At 40.9% G+C, this 20,254-nt stretch overlaps 1 long non-coding RNA gene across 1 annotated transcript in view; it reads right to left on the bottom strand.

The window, feature by feature from the left end:
- The window catches only part of LOC141172469 (uncharacterized), a 59,839-nt gene extending 44,301 nt beyond the window's left edge, over window positions 1–15,538 (bottom strand). The window contains exon 1 of the long non-coding RNA XR_012252477.1: window positions 15,389–15,538. This is a non-coding gene — a long non-coding RNA (uncharacterized lncRNA). The remainder of the gene's footprint in view (window positions 1–15,388) is intronic.
- Between the last annotated feature and the right edge of the window lie 4,716 nt (window positions 15,539–20,254).

The raw sequence follows: 20,254 nt of genomic DNA, 5'->3' as shown, positions 1-20,254 counted from the left end.
CACTGTGTGTATTATCCCTGTACTGTGACATCACTATGTGTATTATCCCTGTACTGTGACATCACTGTGTGTATTATCCCTGTACTGGGACATACATCACTGTGTGTATTGTCTCTGTACTGTGACATCACTGTGTGTATTGTCTCTGTACTATGACATCACTGTGTTTATTGTCTCTGTACTGTGACATCACTGTGTGTATTATCCCTGTACTGTGACATCACTGTGTTTATTATCTCTGTACTGTGACATCACTGTCTTTATTATCCCTGCACTGTGACATCACTGTGTTTATTATCTCTGTACTGTGAAATCACTGTGTTTATTATCTCTGTACTGTGACATCACTGTGTGTATTATCCCTGTAATGTGACATCACTGTGTGTATTGTCTCTGTACTGTGACATCACTGTGTGTATTATCCCTGTACTGTGACATCGCTGTGTTTATTATCTCTGTACTGTGACATCACTGTGTTTATTATGCCTTTACTGAGACATCACTGTGTATTATCTCTGTACTGTGACATCACTGTGTGTATTATCCCCGTACTGTGACATCACTGTGTTTATCTCTGTACTATGATATCTCTGTGTTTATTATCCCTGTACTGGGACATGACTGTGTTTATTTTCTCTGTACTGTGACATCACTGTGTTTATTATCTCTGTACTGTGACATCACTGTATGTATTATCCCTGTACTGTGACATCACTATGTTTATTATCTCTGTACTGTGACCTCACTGTGTGTAATATTCCTGTACTGTGACAACAGTGTTTATCTCTGCACTGTGACATCACTGTGTTTATTATCTCTGTACTGTGAAATCACTGTGTTTATTATCTCTGTACTGTGACATCACTGTGTGTATTATCCCTGTACTGTGACATCACTGTGTGTATTACCTCTGTGCTGTGACATCACTGTATTTATTATCTCTGTACTGTGACATCACTGTGTTTATTATCCCTGTACTGGGACTTCACTGTGTTTATTATCTCTGTACTGGGACATCACTGTGTTTATTATGCCTGTACTGGGACATCACTGTGCTTATTATCCCTGTACTGTGACATCACTGTTTGCATTATCTCTGTGCTGTGACATCACTGTGTTTATTATCCCTATAGTGTGACATCACTGTGTTTATTATCCCTATAATGACATCACTGTGTTTATTATCTCTGTACTGTGACATCACTCTGTTTATTTCTGTGCTGTGACATCACTGTGTTTATTATCCCTGTACTGTGATATCACTGTGTTTATTATCTCTGTACTGTGACATTACTGTGTTTATTATCCCTGTACTGTGACATCACTTTGTTTATTATCTCTGTACTGTGAAATCACTGTGTTTATTATCTCTGTACTGTGAGATCACTGTGTGTATTATCCCTGTACTGTGACATCGCTGTGTTTATTATCTCTGTACTGTGACATCACTGTGTTTATTATCCCTGTACTGTGACATCACTGTGTTTATCTCTGTACTGTGATATCTCTGTGTTTATCATCCCTGTACTGGGACATGACTGTGTTTATTGTCTCTGTACTGTGACATCGCTGTGTGTATTATCCCTGTACTGTGACATCACTGTGTTTATTATCTCTATACTGTGACATCACTGTATATATTATCCCTGTACTGTGACATCATTATGTTTATTATCTCTGTAATGTGACCTCACTGAGTGTAATATTCCTGTACTGTGACAACAGTGTTTTTCTCTGCACTGTGACATCACTGTTTATTATCCCTGTACTGTTACATCACTGTACTGTTACATCACTGTGTGTATTATCCCTGTACTGTGACATCACTGTGTGTATTACCTCTGTGCTGTGACATCACGTTATTTATTATCTCTGTACTGTGACATCACTGTGTTTATTATCCCTGTACTGAAACATCACTGTGTTTATTATCTCTGTGCTGTGACATCACTGTGTTTATTAACCCTGTACTGTGACATCACTGTGTTTATTATCCCTGTACTGTGACATCACTGTGTTTATTATCTCTGTACTGTGACATCACTGTTTTTATCTCTGTACTGTGACATCACTGTGTGTATTTTCCCTGTACTGTGATATCACTGTGTGTTTATCTCTGTACTGTGACATCACTGTGTTTATTATCCCTGTACTGTGACATCACTGTGTTTATTATCCCTATACTGACATCACTGTTTATTATCTCTGTACTGTGACATCACTCTGTTTATCTCTGTACTGTGACATCACTGTGTATATTATCCCTGTTCTGTGATATCACTGTGTGTTTATCTCTGTACTGTGACATCACTGTGTTTATTATCCCAGTACTGTGACATAACTGTGTTTATTATCCCTGTACTGTGACATCACTGTGTGTATTATCCCTGTACTGGAACATCACTGTGTGCATTATCCCTGTACTGTGACATCACTATGTTTATTAACTCTGTACTGTGAAATCACTGTGTGTATTATCTCTGTACTGTGATATCACTGTGTGTTTATCTCTGTATTGTGACATAACTGTATGTATTATCCCTTTACTGTGATATCACTGTATGTTTATCTCTGTACTGTGACACCACTGTGTATATTATCCCTGTACTGGGACATCACTGTGTTTATTATCTCTGTACTGTGACATCACTGTGTGCATTATCCCTGTACTGTGACATCACTGTGCTTATTATCTCTGTACTGTGACATCACTGTGTGTATTATCTCTGTACTGTGATATCACTGTGTGTTTATCTCTGTATTGTGACATCACTGTGTGTATTATCCCTGTACTGTGATATCACTGTATGTTTATCTATGTACTGTGACATCACTGTGTTTATTATCCCTGTACTGGGACATCACTGTGTTTATTATCTCTGTACTGTGACATCACTGTGTTTCTTATCCCTGTATTGTGACATTACTGTGTTTATTATCTCTGTACTGTGACATCACTGTGTTTATCTCTGTACTGTGACATCACTGTGTGTATTATCCCTGTACTGTGACATCGCTGTGTTTATTATCCTTGTACTGAGACATCAGTGTGTATTATCTCTGTACTGTGACATCACTGTGTGTATTGTCTCTGTACTGTGACAACACTGTGTGTATTATCTCTGTACTGTGACATCACTGTGTTTATTATCCTTCTACTGAGACATCAGTGTGTTTATTATCTCTGTACTGTGACATCACTGTGTATATTATCCCTGTACTGTGACATCACTGTGTTTTTCTCTGTACTGTGTTATCTCTGTGTTTATTATCCCTGTACTGGGACATGACTGTGTTTATTATCTCTGTACTATGACATCGCTGTGTGTATTATCCCTGTACTGTGACATCACTGTGTTTATTATCTCTGTACTGTGACATCACTGTATATATTATCCCTGTACTGTGACATCACTATGTTTATTATATTTTACTGTGACCACACTGTGTGTAATATTCCTGTACTGTGACAACAGTGTTTATCTCTGCACTGTGAAATCACTGTTTATTATCCCTGCACTGTTACATAACTGTGTGTATTATCCTTGTACTGTAACATGACTATGTGTCTTACCTCTGTGCTGTGACATCACTGTATTTATTATATCTGTACTGTGACATCACTGTGTTTATTATCCCTGTACTGGGACTTCACTGTGTTTATTATCTCTGTACTGGGACATCACTGTGTTTATTATCCCTGTACTGAGACATCACTGTGTTTATTATCCCTGTACTGTGACATCACTGTTTGTATTATCTCTGTGCTGTGACATCACTGTGTTTATTATCCCTATAGTGTGACATCACTGTGTTTATTATCCCTATACTGACATCACTGTGTTTATTATCCCTATAGTGTGACATCACTGTGTTTATTATCTCTGTACTGTGACATCACTCTGTTTATCTCTGTACTGTGACATCACTGTGTATATTATGCCTGTACTGTGATATCACTGTGTTTATTATCTCTGTACTTTGACATCACTGTGTTTATTATCCCTGTACTGTGAAATCACTGTGTTTATTATCTCTGTACTGTGAAATCACTGTATTTATTATCTCTGTACTGTGACATCACTGTGTGTATTATCCCTGTAATGTGACATCACTGTGTGTATTGTCTCAGTACTGTGACATCACTGTGTGTATTATCCCTGTACTGTGACATCGCTGTGTTTATTATCTCTGTACTGTGACATCACTGTGTTTATTATCCCTGTATTTTGACATGACTGTTTGTATTATCTCTGTGCTGTGACATCACTGTGTTTATTATCTCTGTACTTTGACATCACTGTGTGTATTATCTCTGTACTGTGATATCACTGTGTGTTCATCTCTGTGTGTTTATCTCTGTACTGTAACATCACTGTGTGTATTATCCCTGTACTGTGATATCATGGTATGTTTATCTCTGTTCTGTGACAACACTGTGTTTATTACCCCTGTACTGGGACATCACTTTATTTATTATCTCTGTACTGTGACATCACTGTGTATTATCCCTGTACTGTGACATCACTGAGTTTATTTCTGTACTGTGACATCACTGTGTTTATTATCCCTGTATTGTGACATCACTTTGTTTATTATCTCTGTACTGTGACATCACTGTATTTATCTCTGATCTGTGACATCACTGTGTTTATCTCTGTACTGTGACATCACTGTGTTTATTATCTCTGTTCTGTGACATCACTCTGTTTTTTATCCCTGTACTGTTACATCACTGTGTTTATTGTCCCTGCACCGTGACATCACTGTGTTTATTATCCCTGTACTGTGAGATCACTGTGTGTATTATGCCTGTACTGTGACATCACTGTGTTTATCTCTGTACTGTGACATGACTGTGTTTATTATCCCTGTACTGTGACATCACTGTGTTTATTATCCCTGTACTGTGACATCACTGTGTGTATTATGCCTGTACTGTGACATCACTGTGTTTATCTCTGTACTGTGACATCACTATGTTTATCTCTGTACTGTGACATCACTGTGTTTATTATCCCTGTACTGGGACATCACTGTGTTTATTATCCCTGTACTGTGACATCACTGTGTGTATTATCTCTGTGCTGTGACATCACTGTGTTTATTATCCCTATATTGTGACATCACTGTGTGCATTATATCTGCATTGTGACATCACTGTGTTTATTATCCCTGTGCTGTGACATCACTGTGTTTATTGTCTCTGTACTGTGACATCACTGTGTTATTATCCCTGTACTGTGACATCACTGTGTGTATTATCTCTGTGCTGTGACATCACTGTGTTTATTATCAGTCAACTGTGACATCACTGTGTTTATTATCTCTGTGCTGTGAGACCACTGTGTTTATTATCCGTGTACTGTGACATCACTGTATTTATTATCCCTGTACTGTGACATCACTGTGTTTATTATCTCTGTACTGTGACATCACTGTGTGTATTATCTTTGTGCTGTGACATCACTGTGTTTATTATCTCTGTACTGTGACATCACTGTGTGTATTATCCCTGTACTGTGACAACACTGTGTTTAATATCCCTGTACTGTGACATCACTGTGTTTATTATCTCTGTACTGTGACATCACTGTGTCTATCTCTGTACTGTGACATCACTGTGTGTATTATCCCTGTACTGTGACAACACTGTGCTTATCTCTGTACTGTGACATCACTGAGTTTATTCTCCCTGTACTGTGACATCACTGTGTTTATTATCTCTGTACTGTGAAATCACTGTGTTTATTATCTCTGTACTGTGACATCAGTGTGTTTATTATCCCTGTACTGTGACATCACTGTGTTTATTATCTCTGTACTGTGACATCACTGTGTGTATTATCTCTGTACTGTGATATCACTGTGTGTTTATCTCTGTACTGTGACATCACTGTGTGTATTATCTCTGTACTGTGATATCACTGTGTGTTTATCTCTGTACTGTGACATCACTGTGTTTATTATCCCTGTATTGTGGCATCACTGTGTTTATTATCTCTGTACTGTGACATCACTGTGTTTATCTCTGAACTGTGACATCACTGTGTTTATCTCTGCACTGTGACATCACTGTGTTTATTATCTCTGTTCTGTGACATCACTGAATTTTTTATCACTGTACTGTTACATCACTGTGTTTATTATCCCTGTACTGTGACATCACTGTTTATTATCCCTGTACTGTGACATCACTGTGTGTATTATGCCTGTACTGTGACATCACTGTGTTTATCTCTGTACTGTGACATCACTATGTTTATCTCTGTACTGTGACATCACTGTGTTTATCTCTGCACTGTGACATCACTGTGTTTATTATCTCTGTTCTGTGACATCACTGAGTTTTTTATCCCTGTACTGTTACATCACTGTGTTTATTAACCCTGTACTGTGACATCACTGTTTATTATCCCTGTACTGTGACATCACTGTGTGTATTATGCCTGTACTGTGACATCACTGTGTTTATCTCTGTACTGTGACATCACTATGTTTATCTCTGTACTGTGACATCACTGTGTTTATTATCCCTGTACTGAGACATCACTGTGTTTTTTATCCCTGTACTGTGACATCACTGTGTGTATTATCTCTGTGCTGTGACATCACTGTGTTTATTATCCCTATACTGTGACATCACTGTGTGTATTATCTCTGTACCGTGACATCACTGTGTTTATTATCCCTGTACTGTGACATCACTGTGTTTATTGTCTCTGTACTGTGACATCACTGTGTTATTATCCCTGTACTGTGACATCACTGTGTGTATTATCTCTGTGCTGTGACATCACTGTGTTTATTATCCCTATACTGTGACATCACTGTGTGTATTATCTCTGTGCTGTGACATCACTGTGTTTATTATTCGTGTACTGTGACATCACTGTATTTATTATCCCTGTACTGTGACATCACTGTGTTTATTATCTCTGTACTGTGACATCACTGTGTGTATTATCTTTGTGCTGTGACATCACTGTGTTTATCCCTGTACTGTAACATCAATGTGTGTATTATCCCTGTACTGTGACAACAATGTGTTTAATATCCCTGTACTGTCACATCACTGTGTTTATTATCTCTGTACTGTGACATCACTGTGTTTATCCCTGTACTGTGACATCACTGTGTTTATCTCTGTACTGTGACTTAACTGTGTTTTTTCTCCCTGTACTGTGACATCACTGTGTTTATTATGTCTTTACTGTGAAATCACTGTGTTTATTATCTCTGTACTGTGACATCACTGTGTTTATTATCCCTGTACTGTGACATCACTGTGTTTATTATCTCTGTACTGTGAAATCACTGTGTTTATTATCTCTGTACTGTGAAATCACTGTGTTTATTATCTCTGTACTGGGACATCACTGTGTGTATTATCCCTGTACTGTGACATCACTTTGTGTATTATCCCTGTACTGTGACATCACTGTGTGTATTATCCCTGTACTGGGACATACATCACTGTGTGTATTGTCTCTGTACTGTGACATCACTGTGTGTATTGTCTCTGTACTATGACATCACTGTGTTTATTGTCTCTGTACTGTGACATCACTGTGTGTATTATCCCTGTACTGTGACATCACTTTGTTTATTATCTCTGTACTGTGACATCACTGTCTGTAATATCCCTGTACTGTGACATCACTGTGTTTATTATCTCTGTACTGTGAAATTACTGTGTTTATTATCTCTGTACTGTGACATCACTGTGTGTATTATCCCTGTAATGTGTCGTCACTGTGTGTATTGTCTCTGCACTGTGACATCAATGTGTGTATTATCCCTGTACTGTGACATCGCTGTGTTTATTATCTCTGTACTGTGACATCACTGTGTTTATTATCCCTGTACTGAGACATCACTGTGTATTATCTCTGTACTGTGAAATCACTGTGTTTATTATCTCTGTACTGTGAGATCACTGTGTGTATTATCCCTGTACTGTGACATCGCTGTGTTTATTATCTCTGTACTGTGACATCACTGTGTTTATTATCCCTGTACTGTGACATCACTGTGTTTATCTCTGTACTGTGATATCTCTGTGTTTATTATCCCTGTACTGGGACATGACTGTGTTTATTGTCTCTGTACTGTGACATCGCTGTGTGTATTATCCCTGTACTGTGACATCACTGTGTTTATTATCTCTATACTGTGACATCACTGTATATATTATCCCTGTACTGTGACATCATTATGTTTATTATCTCTGTAATGTGACCTCACTGAGTGTAATATTCCTGTACTGTGACAACAGTGTTTATCTCTGCACTGTGACATCACTGTTTATTATCCCTGTACTGTTACATCACTGTGTGTATTATCCCTGTACTGTGACATCACTGTGTGTATTAGCTCTGTGCTGTGACATCACGTTATTTATTATCTCTGTACTGTGACATCACTGTGTTTATTATCCCTGTACTGAGACATCACTGTGTTTATTATCTCTGTGCTGTGACATCACTGTGTTTATTAACCCTGTACTGTGACATCACTGTGTTTATTATCCCTGTACTGTGACATCACTGTGTTTATTATCTCTGTACTGTGACATCACTGTTTTTATCTCTGTACTGTGACATCACTGTGTGTATTTTCCCTGTACTGTGATATCACTGTGTGTTTATCTCTGTACTGTGACATCACTGTGTTTATTATCCCTGTACTGTGACATCACTGTGTTTATTATCCCTATACTGACATCACTGTTTATTATCTCTGTACTGTGACATCACTCTGTTTATCTCTGTACTGTGACATCACTGTGTATATTATCCCTGTTCTGTGATATCACTGTGTGTTTATCTCTGTACTGTGACATCACTGTGTTTATTATCCCAGTACTGTGACATAACTGTGTTTATTATCCCTGTACTGTGACATCACTGTGTGTATTATCCCTGTACTGGAACATCACTGTGTGCATTATCCCTGTACTGTGACATCACTATGTTTATTAACTCTGTACTGTGAAATCACTGTGTGTATTATCGCTGTACTGTGATATCACTGTGTGTTTATCTCTGTATTGTGACATAACTGTGTGTATTATCCCTTTACTGTGATATCACTGTATGTTTATCTCTGTACTGTGACACCACTGTGTTTATTATCCCTGTACTGGGACATCACTGTGTTTATTATCTCTGTACTGTGACATCACTGTGTGCATTATCCCTGTACTGTGACATCACTGTGCTTATTATCTCTGTACTGTGACATCACTGTGTGTATTATCTCTGTACTGTGAGATCACTGTGTGTTTATCTCTGTATTGTGACATCACTGTGTGTATTATCCCTGTACTGTGATATCACTCTATGTTTATCTATGTACTGTGACATCACTGTGTTTATTATCCCTGTACTGGGACATCACTGTGTTTATTATCTCTGTACTTTGACATCACTGTGTTTCTTATCCCTGTATTGTGACATTACTGTGTTTATTATCTCTGTACTGTGACATCACTGTGTTTATCTCTGTACTGTGACATCACTGTGTTTATTATCCCTGTACTGTTACATCACTGTGTTTAATATCCCTGTACTGGGACATTGCTGTATGTATTATCTCTGTACTGTGACATCGCTGTGTTTTTTATCCCTGTACTGTGACATCACTGTGTTTATTATCTCTGTACTGTGACATCACTGTATTTATCTCTGTACTGTGACATCACTGTGTTTATGTCTGTACTGTGACATCACTGTGTTTATTATCTCTGTTCTGGGACATCACTGTGTTTATCTCTGTATTGTGACATCACTGTGTTTATTATACCTGTACTGTTCCATCACTGTGTTTATTATCCCTGTATTGTGACATCACTGTGTTTATTATCTCTGTACTGTGACATCACTGTGTTTATCTCTGTACTGTGACATCACTGTGTTTATCTCTGTACTGTGACATCACTGTGTTTAATATCCCTGTACTGGGACATCACTGTGAGTATTATCTCTGTACTGTGACATCGCTGTGTTTATTATCCCTGTACTGTGACATCACTGTGTGTATTGTCCCTATACTGTGACATCACTGTGTGTAGTATCTCTATACAGTGACACCACTGTGTGTATTATACCTGTACTGTGACATCACTGTGTTTATTATCCCTGTACTGGGATATCATTGTGTTTATCTCTGTACTGTGACATCACTGTGTTTATTGTCCCTGTGCTGAAACATCACTGTCTTTATCTCTGTACTGTGACATCACTGTGTTTATTATCCCTGTACTGTGACATCACTGTGTGTATTATCCCTGTACTGGGACATCACTGTGTGCATTATCCCTGTACTGTGACATCACTATGTTTATTAACTCTGTACTGTGAAATCACTGTGTGTATTATCTCTGTACTGTGATATCACTGTGTGTTTATCTCTGTATTGTGACATAACTGTGTGTATTATCCCTTTACTGTGATATCACTGTATGTTTATCTCTGTACTGTGACACCACTGTGTTTATTATCCCTGTACTGGGACATCACTGTGTTTATTATCTCTGTACTGTGACATCACTGTGTGCATTATCCCTGTACTGTGACATCACTGTGCTTATTATCTCTGTACTGTGACATCACTGTGTGTATTATCTCTGTACTGTGATATCACTGTGTGTTTATCTCTGTATTGTGACATCACTGTGTGTATTATCCCTGTACTGTGATATCACTGTATGTTTATCTCTGTACTGTGACATCACTGTGTTTATTATCCCTGTACTGGGACATCACTGTGTTTATTATCTCTGTACTGTGACATCACTGTGTTTCTTATCCCTGTATTGTGACATTACTGTGTTTATTATCTCTGTACTGTGACATCACTGTGTTTATCTCTGTACTGTGACATCACTGTGTTTATTATCCCTGTACTGTTACATCACTGTGTTTAATATCCCTGTACTGGGACATCTCTGTATGTATTATCTCTGTACTGTGACATCGCTGTGTTTATTATCCCTGTACTGTGACATCACTGTGTTTATTATCTCTGTACTGTGACATCACTGTATTTATCTCTGTACTGTGACATCACTGTGTTTATGTCTGTACTGTGACATCACTGTGTTTATTATCTCTGTTCTGGGACATCACTGTGTTTATCTCTGTATTGTGACATCACTGTGTTTATTATACCTGTACTGTTCCATCACTGTGTTTATTATCCCTGTATTGTGACATCACTGTGTTTATTATCTCTGTACTGTGACATCACTGTGTTTATCTCTGTACTGTGACATCACTGTGTTTATCTCTGTACTGTGACATCACTGTGTTTAATATCCCTGTACTGGGACATCACTGTGAGTATTATCTCTGTACTGTGACATCGCTGTGTTTATTATCCCTGTACTGTGACATCAGTGTGTGTATTGTCCCTATACTGTGACATCACTGTGTGTAGTATCTCTGTACAGTGACACCACTGTGTGTATTATACCTGTACTGTGACATCACTGTGTTTATTATCCCTGTACTGGGACATCATTGTGTTCATCTCTGTACTGTGACATCACTGTGTTTATTGTCCCTGTGCTGAAACATCACTGTCTTTATCTCTGTACTGTGACATCACTGTGTTTATTATCCTTGTACTGTGACATCACTGTGCTTATTATCCCTGTACTGTTACATCACTGTGTTTATTATCCCTATACTGTGACATCACTGTGTTTATCTTTGTACTGTGACATCACTGTGTTTATCTCTGTACTGTGACATCACTGTGTATTATCTCTGTACTGGGACATCACTGTGTTTATTGTCCCTGTACCGTGACATCACTGTGTGTATTATCTCTGTACTGTCACAACACTGTGTGTATTATCCCTGTATTGTGACATCGCTGTGTGTATTATCCCTGTACTGTGACATGACTGTGTGTATTATCCCTCTACTGTGACATCACTGTGTGTATCATCCCTGTACAGTGACATCACTGTGTGTATTATCCCTGTACTGTGAAATCGCTGTGCGTTTTATCCCTGTACTGTTACATCGCTGTGTGTATTATCCCTGTACTGTGTCATCACTGTGTGTATTATCCCTGTACTGTGACATCACTGTGTTTATCTCTGTATTGTGACATCACTGTGTTTATTATCCCTGTACTGTGACATCACTGTGTGTATTATCCCTGTACTGTGACGTCACTGTGTGTATTATCCCTGTACTGTGACATCACTGTGTTTATTATCTCTGTACTGAGACATCACTGTGTGTATTATCTCTGTACTGTGATATCACTGTGTGTTTATCTCGGTATTGTGACATCACTGTGTGTATTATCCCTGTACTGTGATATCACTATATGTTAATCTCTGTATTGTGACATCACTGTTTTTATTATCCCTGTACTGGGACATCACTGTGTTTATTATCTCTGTACTGTGACATTACTGTGTTTACTATTCCTGAACTGTGACATCACTGTGTTTATTATCTCTGTACTGTGACATCACTGTGTTTATCTCTGTACTGTGACATCACTGTGTTTATTATCCCTGTACTGTTACATCACTGTTTTTAATATCCCTGTACTGGGACATCACTGTGTGTATTATCTCTGTACTGTGACATTGCTGTGTTTATTATCCCTGTACTGTGACATCACTGTGTTTATTATCTCTGTACTGTGACATCACTGTATTTATCTCTGTACTGTGACATCACTGTTTTTATCTCTGTACTGTGACATCACTGTGTTTATTATCCCTGCACTGAGACATCACTGTCCTTATCTCTGTACTGTGACATCACTGTGTTTATTATCCCTGTACTGTGACATCACAGTGTTTATTATCCCTGTACTGTTACATCACTGAGTTTATTATCCCTCTATTGTGACATCACTGTGTTTATTATCTCTGTACTGTGACATCACTGTGTTTATTATCCCTGTACTGTTACATCACTGTGTTTAATATCCCTGTACTGGGACATCACTGTGTGCATTATCTCTGTACTGTGACTTCGCTGTGTTTATTATCCCTGTACTGTGCCCTCACTGTGTGTATTATCCCTGTACTGTGACATCACTGTGTGTATTATCCCTGTACAGTGACATCACTGTGTGTATTATCCCTGTACTGTGACATCACTGTGTTTATTATCCCTGTACTGGGATATCACTGTGTTTATCTCTGTACTGTGACATCACTGTGTTTATTATCCCTGTACTGTGACATCACTGTGTTTATTATCCCTGTACTGTTACATCACTGTTTTTATTATCCCTATACTGTGACATCACTGTGTTTATCTCTGTACTGTGACATCACTGTGTTTATCTCTGTACTGTGACATCACTGTGTATTATCTCTGTACTGGGACATCACTGTGTTTATTATCCCTGTACTGTGACATCACTGTGTGTATTATCTCTGTCCTGTGATAACACTGTGTGAATTTTCCCTGTACTGTGACATCACTGTGTGTATTATCCCTGTACTGTGACTTCACTGTGTGTATTATCCCTGTACTGTGAGATCACTGTGTGTATTATCCCTGTACTGTGACATCACTGTGTTTATCTCTGTACGGTGACATCACTGTGTTTATTATCCCTGTACTGGGACATCACTGTATTTATTATCCCTGTACTGGAATATCACTGTGTGTATTATTTCTGTGCTGTGACATCACTGTGTTTATTATCTCTGTACTGTGACATCACTGTGTGTATTATATCTGTGCTGTGACATCAATGTGTTTATTATCCCTATACTGTGACATCATTGTGTGTATTATCTCTGTGCTGTGACATCACTGTGTTTATTATCCCTATACTGTGACATCACTGTGTGTATTATCCCTGTACTGTGACATCACTGTGTGTATTATCCCTGTACTGTGACATCACTATGTGTATTATCCCTGTACTGTGACATTACTGTGTTTATTATGTCTGTACTGTGACATCACTGTGTATTATCCCTTGTCAGGCAAAATGTATTTTTGTCCTAGTTTTAAAAATGAGAGATGTCTTAAATCTCCACCCCCTGCTCATTTAGAAGGTTCCTACATAGGACTTACTCTTGCTTTCCCCCTAACAAGGAATTTTTATTACCGCCATAAAACGTCAGCAAGCATACTGGTATACCCTGGATTTTCCCTCCAATCCTATTGTTTAACTGTACAAACTTTTAATGTCGAGTTTAATAATGCACATGACTGTCACAAACACAGGGACCACATTTTTGGAATGCTCACCTTTTTGCAAATATAATAGTATATCTTGCATAACTGGGAGACCACCGGAATCCCGGGAAATGGATTCTGAGCTTCTGAGCGTCATAGAGATATCATATTTGATATCCATCCTCATGAATATTGGTGACAGCAAACATGATGTCTCTATCTTGGATGTGGGACCCCCCCATACCAAGATATGAAATCTGAAGGATTTTTATATCTTGTGCAGCTGGGTGGGTTCACAAAACCGAGCCCCCGTGTGAGGTAAACTACATGGGTGTCTCCTAGGGTTTTGGCCCCTTACTAAATACCATAACTTACATTTTAATTAATTCTTACCCCGGGACGTCAGACGCATGCACTCCTCGCTGCGTGGAGGAATCACACATAATTTCCGGGGAGCCGTCCCCCCCACAGAATCTGAGACCATCACCTCGTGGCGCAGGTTTTGCTATCACTTATCCCTTTTATTTTAATAACTGTTTTATGCATATATGTAAATTGTCTCTTTTATAATATCTTGTATATCTTTTGTAAACACTGCCCACTTTCGGGAGTAAACCATTATTATTTACCAGCTTCGTTTTTCTTGTCCTATGTCGAGCAAACACGTTCCTCACCCGCTAATTCACATTACCTAACGGGTACCCGATCCACCTGTTAAGCGAACGGTGGTGGCAGTATACCTGTATTTATTTGATATTGTGGTTTGAGGGTGGCTGGACGGAGGTATATATACGTTCCTGGAAGGAACTGGTGGCATATACACGTCCTGTCACATCACGTGCCACAATAGTCGACATAAATTAGAGCAGCTGCGCCCGTGCTTATCCTCGGTCAATACCCTGTTTGACCAACAGGATAAGGGGGCGCCAGAGGGCTGCAAGGTCTGACCAAGTGTGTTTTCCTGACAATTGGTGGCAAGCGGTGGGATCATAGGACATTAGTGATCTGGTTTGAGCAATCATTCCTCTCACTAAAAACTTGCATGGTTCTTACCTGGACCCTGCACAAAAGTTTTGAAGATCGAATTCAGTGTTTATTAGATCTGAGACAATACTGTATGTGTGGAAAACAAAAACAGTAGGAGCTCCAATGGTGAAGAGCCTGAGGTTTGGGGGGGGGGAATGAAGGGGGAGGATGTTGTGACCACTCACCTGGTCCTGTTGTGCAAAGGAGCCCCGCACAACAAGGGAAAACGCTTCCAGGTGGGATGACCACAACTTAGTAGGAACTGCTGTACGGAGCTTCTGTCTGCTTCAGCGGTCACATGACCAGGACCGTGTGACCGAAGTGGGCGTTCCACAATGACATCACGGCAGGTCCTGTAGTAGGCTAGTTGTAAACCGAGCAGCTTACACCGCTCTCCACAGGGCAGATTAGCAATCAAGAAAGAAGGAATTGTGCGGTGTTAGTGAAGCGCTAGAACAACAAGACAGGGGATTAGGTTATAACACACAAACCTTTTATTGTTTAGTACGCTCTCTAACGCCACGACGCGTTTCAATAGCAGACTCTATCTTCCTCAGGTAGATTAGAGAGCAAATGAAAGAGCCCCCATTATATAGGGTAGGTGCACCAATCAAAGGACACTAGCAATTATGACAACACAGGAAATACAAAACAGGAAGTTAAAAAATATATATATATATAAAAAAATATATATATATATAAAAAATAATAATAATAAGTAAAAGAAATGAATATCATATAAATATGAATATAAATACTACATTAAATCAGCAGGTTAAAAGAGAGGATAAAAGATGCCACAGTATACCCAATAATGTCATGATGTACTAAAAGCAGGGATTATGAATAAAATATAAAATTAATAAAAAAATAAAAAATGAATAAAAACTAGTAATGCATGAATAAGAACAAAGAGAGAAATAGGGTTAATGAATCGCATTCTCAATTGTTAAATTAAGGCCCTCAGGGGACAGAGTGCCCAATCTAAAAATCCAATAACTTTCACGATTAATTAAACGGCCCAAGCGGTCAGTCGTGGTTTCAGCAATCTGATCAATAATTTTAAGCCTTAAGTCAGTAGGATCCTTATTATGCGCCACAGAAAAATGTTTAGAAACGCTACGTAGAAGGAAACCACTACGAATTTTAGACCTATGCTTATTCATCCGTGCATGCATGGCCTGTATTGCACGGCCCACGTATTGTAGGCCGCACGTATATTCAAGAAGATATACCACGAACATGGAGTGACAGTTTAAAAATTATAAGGATCCTACTGACTTAAGGCTTAAAATTATTGATCAGATTGCTGAAACCACGACTGACCGCTTGGGCCGTTTAATTAATCGTGAGAGTTATTGGATTTTTAGATTGGGCACTCTGTCCCCTGAGGGCCTTAATTTAACAATTGAGAATGCGATTCATTAACCCTATTTCTCTCTTGGTTCTTATTCATGCATTACTAGTTTTTATTCATTTTTTATTTTTTTATTAATTTTATATTTTATTCATAATCCCTGCTTTTAGTACATCATGACATTATTGGGTATACTGTGGCATCTTTTATCCTCTCTTTTAACCTGCTGATTTAATGTAGTATTTATATTGATATTTATATGATATTCATTTCTTTTACTTATTATTATTATTATTTATTTATTTTTTTTATATATTTTTTTATATATATATTTTTTTTTAACTTCCTGTTTTGTATTTCCTGTGTTGTCATAATTGCTAGTGTCCTTTGATTGGTGCACCTACCCTATATAATGGGGGCTCTTTCATTTGCTCTCTAATCTACCTGAGGAAGATAGCGTCTGCTATCGAAACGCATCGTGGCGTTAGAGAGCGTACTAAACAATAAAAGGTTTGTGTGTTATAACCTAATCCCCTGTCTAGTTGTTCTAGCGCTTCACTAACACTGCACAATTCCTTCTTTCTTGAATACTGTATGTGTAGCAGTTACCCCTACCCTTCTTTGTTTTTTCTTTTCTATTTCTATTTTGGTGATCATGGTCATAGTTGGGGAGCTCTGGTACAGCCAGCAGAAAAAGGACACTCTTATTGGAATATGTATAACCAGAGGCATTGACCCCCTCGGCAAAAACAAAGAACAAATGGTTGCTGCACTGGCGCAACTGGAGGCAGAGCAAGCCCTTCTTCAGACCTCAGCAGGGCCAGGCGTCAGCCGAGATATGGACAGTACTACTGCAGGGGTCCCACCTGTAGACGCACGCCGCGTCAGCGACCAGGGCCGCGTGGACCCCTATCTGCAGATGGCTCTACAGCAACTTCCTGCAGAGGATCATGAAGGACGGCTGAAAGTCATTCAGCAGCACCAGGAGGCCGAGAGGGCCGAGAGAGCCGAGCGAGCCGAGTGAGAGGCCGAGCGAGCCGAGCGAGAGACCCAAGCCCAGAGGGCCCATGAACTGCAGATGGCCCAACTCGGGATCCCAGAATCCACCTCATGGAACGGTGAGACCAACAATGCGACCCTGTTTAAGCCCCGTCCAGAACATTTTCCTGTGATGGAAAAGGACGGCGACCTCGACACCTTTCTGAGGGGTTTTGAAAAGACTTGCAAACAATACCAGCTGCCTGAGGGCCAGTGGGCCCGATACTTAACTGCAGGGCTGCGAGGCAAAGCTCTGGATGTGTTTGTGGCTCTTCCTCCGAGCCTCGATGGGAACTATGATGCCATTAAGCAGGCCCTAATCCAGAGGTTCCAACTGACTCCTGAGGTGTACCGTAAAAAGTTCCGGAACCTCCAACGTGGACCGCACGACAGTTACAGCGATGTGGTGCATGGGCTCCGAACCAACTTTGAGCAGTGGATCCAAGGACTGTCAGCAACCACCTTTGAGCAGCTAAAGGATCTGATGGTGAAAGACCAGTTCCTGCATCTGTGTCCGACTGAGGTACGGCAGTTCGTGATGGATCGGGAGCCACCAGATGCCAATAAAGCAGCGCAGATCGCTGACACCTACGAGGCCAACTGGAGACCGGAGGTGCGGAAGCGGTCGTCGCCAGCTGGAAAGGGGGTAAGCCATCAACCACCATCCCTGCCAGCCGACCTTCGGGAGGCCTTTTCCCCGTTACCAATGCCCGGCCTGCATCTGATGCCCGCTGGTGTTATTTCTGCAACCAGACTGGTCATCTCAGCGCCACTTGCCCAGAGAAGCAGAGGAAGAACCCACCATCCACGGCCCCAGGGCCTAATGCATCAGTTCTTTTGGTGGGTGGGCTGGTTCCGAGGGCCTGTGAAAACTTGCAGTCTGTCATGGTGGGGAACACTGTCACTGTAGGCCTCAAGGACACTGGGGCTGAACGAACCCTCATCCGACCCGAACTGGTGTCCGCTGAAGAGCTTATTCCAGGAAAGACCCTGACTGTCACCGGGATTGGGGGCGTCTGATGCCCCTTGCCCATGGCCCGGGTTTTTATTGATTGGGGTGCGGGGAGTGGGGTGAAGGAAGTGGGAGTATCTGAAAATCTACCTGCAAATGTTTTGTTGGGAACTGATTTAGGGAGGATGTTTGCTTATTATGTCCCTGACACCCCTCCCCGATCTGATACGGTTGGTAAGGTTAATGCTGATAATGTGAATGTCAATGCTTTACCTGATGATAATGATGATGATGATGTATTGGAAGGTACAGGAGAACTCAGCAATGTCACGCTGCGGGGTGATATTGCTGAGGATACCCTAGCAGGAGCAAGTGTCAGTGCTAGGGGTAATGGGGAGAGGCACGGGGACCATGAAGCAGGTGGTGCTGTGCCAGCGACCAGTGTCACAACAGATGGTGACCTGGCTGATGGTGGCTGCCCCATACGTAGCACTGTGCCTGAGGTAATGGGGGAGGGTGGGGAAGTAGTACTCATAGCCGCACAGGCTGATGGGACGGTGTTATTCCCCGGGGAGACGGCCTATATAGCCGCTGTTACCAGCAGTCAGAATGCCCAGAATGCAAGTAACGCCCTGCCTTCTGGACCCTCCTCGGACAGAGGAATAACAGAATCAGGTATGGACCCAGAGCCGGTCCCAGAGGGTCGCAGTGAGGACATGGCCTTAACCTCACTTCTGGCTTCCTCCAGCCAGGAGTTTCAGGCAGCTCTGCACTCAGATGCTAGCCTGGAGACGTTAAGGAGCCTCGCTGAGAAGCCCACCTCCGAGTCGGGTAAGGAGAAGGTATTCTGGGACCAAGGAAGGTTGTACCGGGAGACAGTTCCCTGTACACCCCAACAGGAGTGGCTGAGGGAAAGACAGCTGGTAGTCCCCTACCAATTCAGGGATGAGTTGTTGCGGATCGCTCATGAAATTCCACTCGCTGGACACTTGGGGGTCAGCAAAACCAAGGACCGGCTGTCTCACCACTTTTATTGGCCCAAATGGGGACGGATGTGGTGAAATACTGTCGCTCTTGTACCACGTGTCAAAGAGTGGGAAAGTCAGGGCCGGCTCCCAAAGCCCCCCTGATCTCTTTGCCAGTGATAGAGGAGCCTTTCCAGAGGATTGCTGTGGACATTGTGGGACCACTGGCCATACCCAGCAGCTCTGGAAAACGTTTCATCCTTACCGTGGTAGACTATGCTACCCGGTATCAGGAGGCAATAGCCCTGTCCTCAATTAGGGCGGATAAGGTGGTGGACGCCCTCTTGGCCATCTTTTCGCGAGTAGGCTTTCCCAGGGAGATGCTTACCGACCAGGAGACCCAGTTCATGTCTCTCTTAATGGAGGCCCTATGTAAGAAAATGCAGGTGCAGCATCTGGTATCGAGCGCGTATCATCCCCAAACCAATGGTTTGTGTGAGCGATTCAACGGTACCCTCAAACAGATGTTAAAAATGCTGGTTGAGACCCAGGAATGCGACTGGGAGCGTTACCTCCCACACCTGTTATTTGCTTACAGAGAGGTTCCACAGGCCTCGACGGGGGTTCTCCCCCTTTGAGCTCCTGTATGGCAGGCGTGTCCGAGGACCCCTTGGGTTGATAAGGGAATTCTGGGAAGAAGATCCGAGCTCTCCAGGAGTGTCCATCGTGGAGTATGTCA

This window comes from Phyllobates terribilis, unplaced genomic scaffold (assembly GCF_046119375.1).
Source record: "Phyllobates terribilis strain yellow unplaced genomic scaffold, ASM4611937v1 Scaffold_12__6_contigs__length_324123572, whole genome shotgun sequence".
Taxonomy (NCBI): Eukaryota; Metazoa; Chordata; class Amphibia; order Anura; family Dendrobatidae; genus Phyllobates; species Phyllobates terribilis.
The sequence above is the reverse complement of the archived record's forward strand: the minus strand, read 5'-3'. Positions and strand labels throughout refer to the sequence as shown.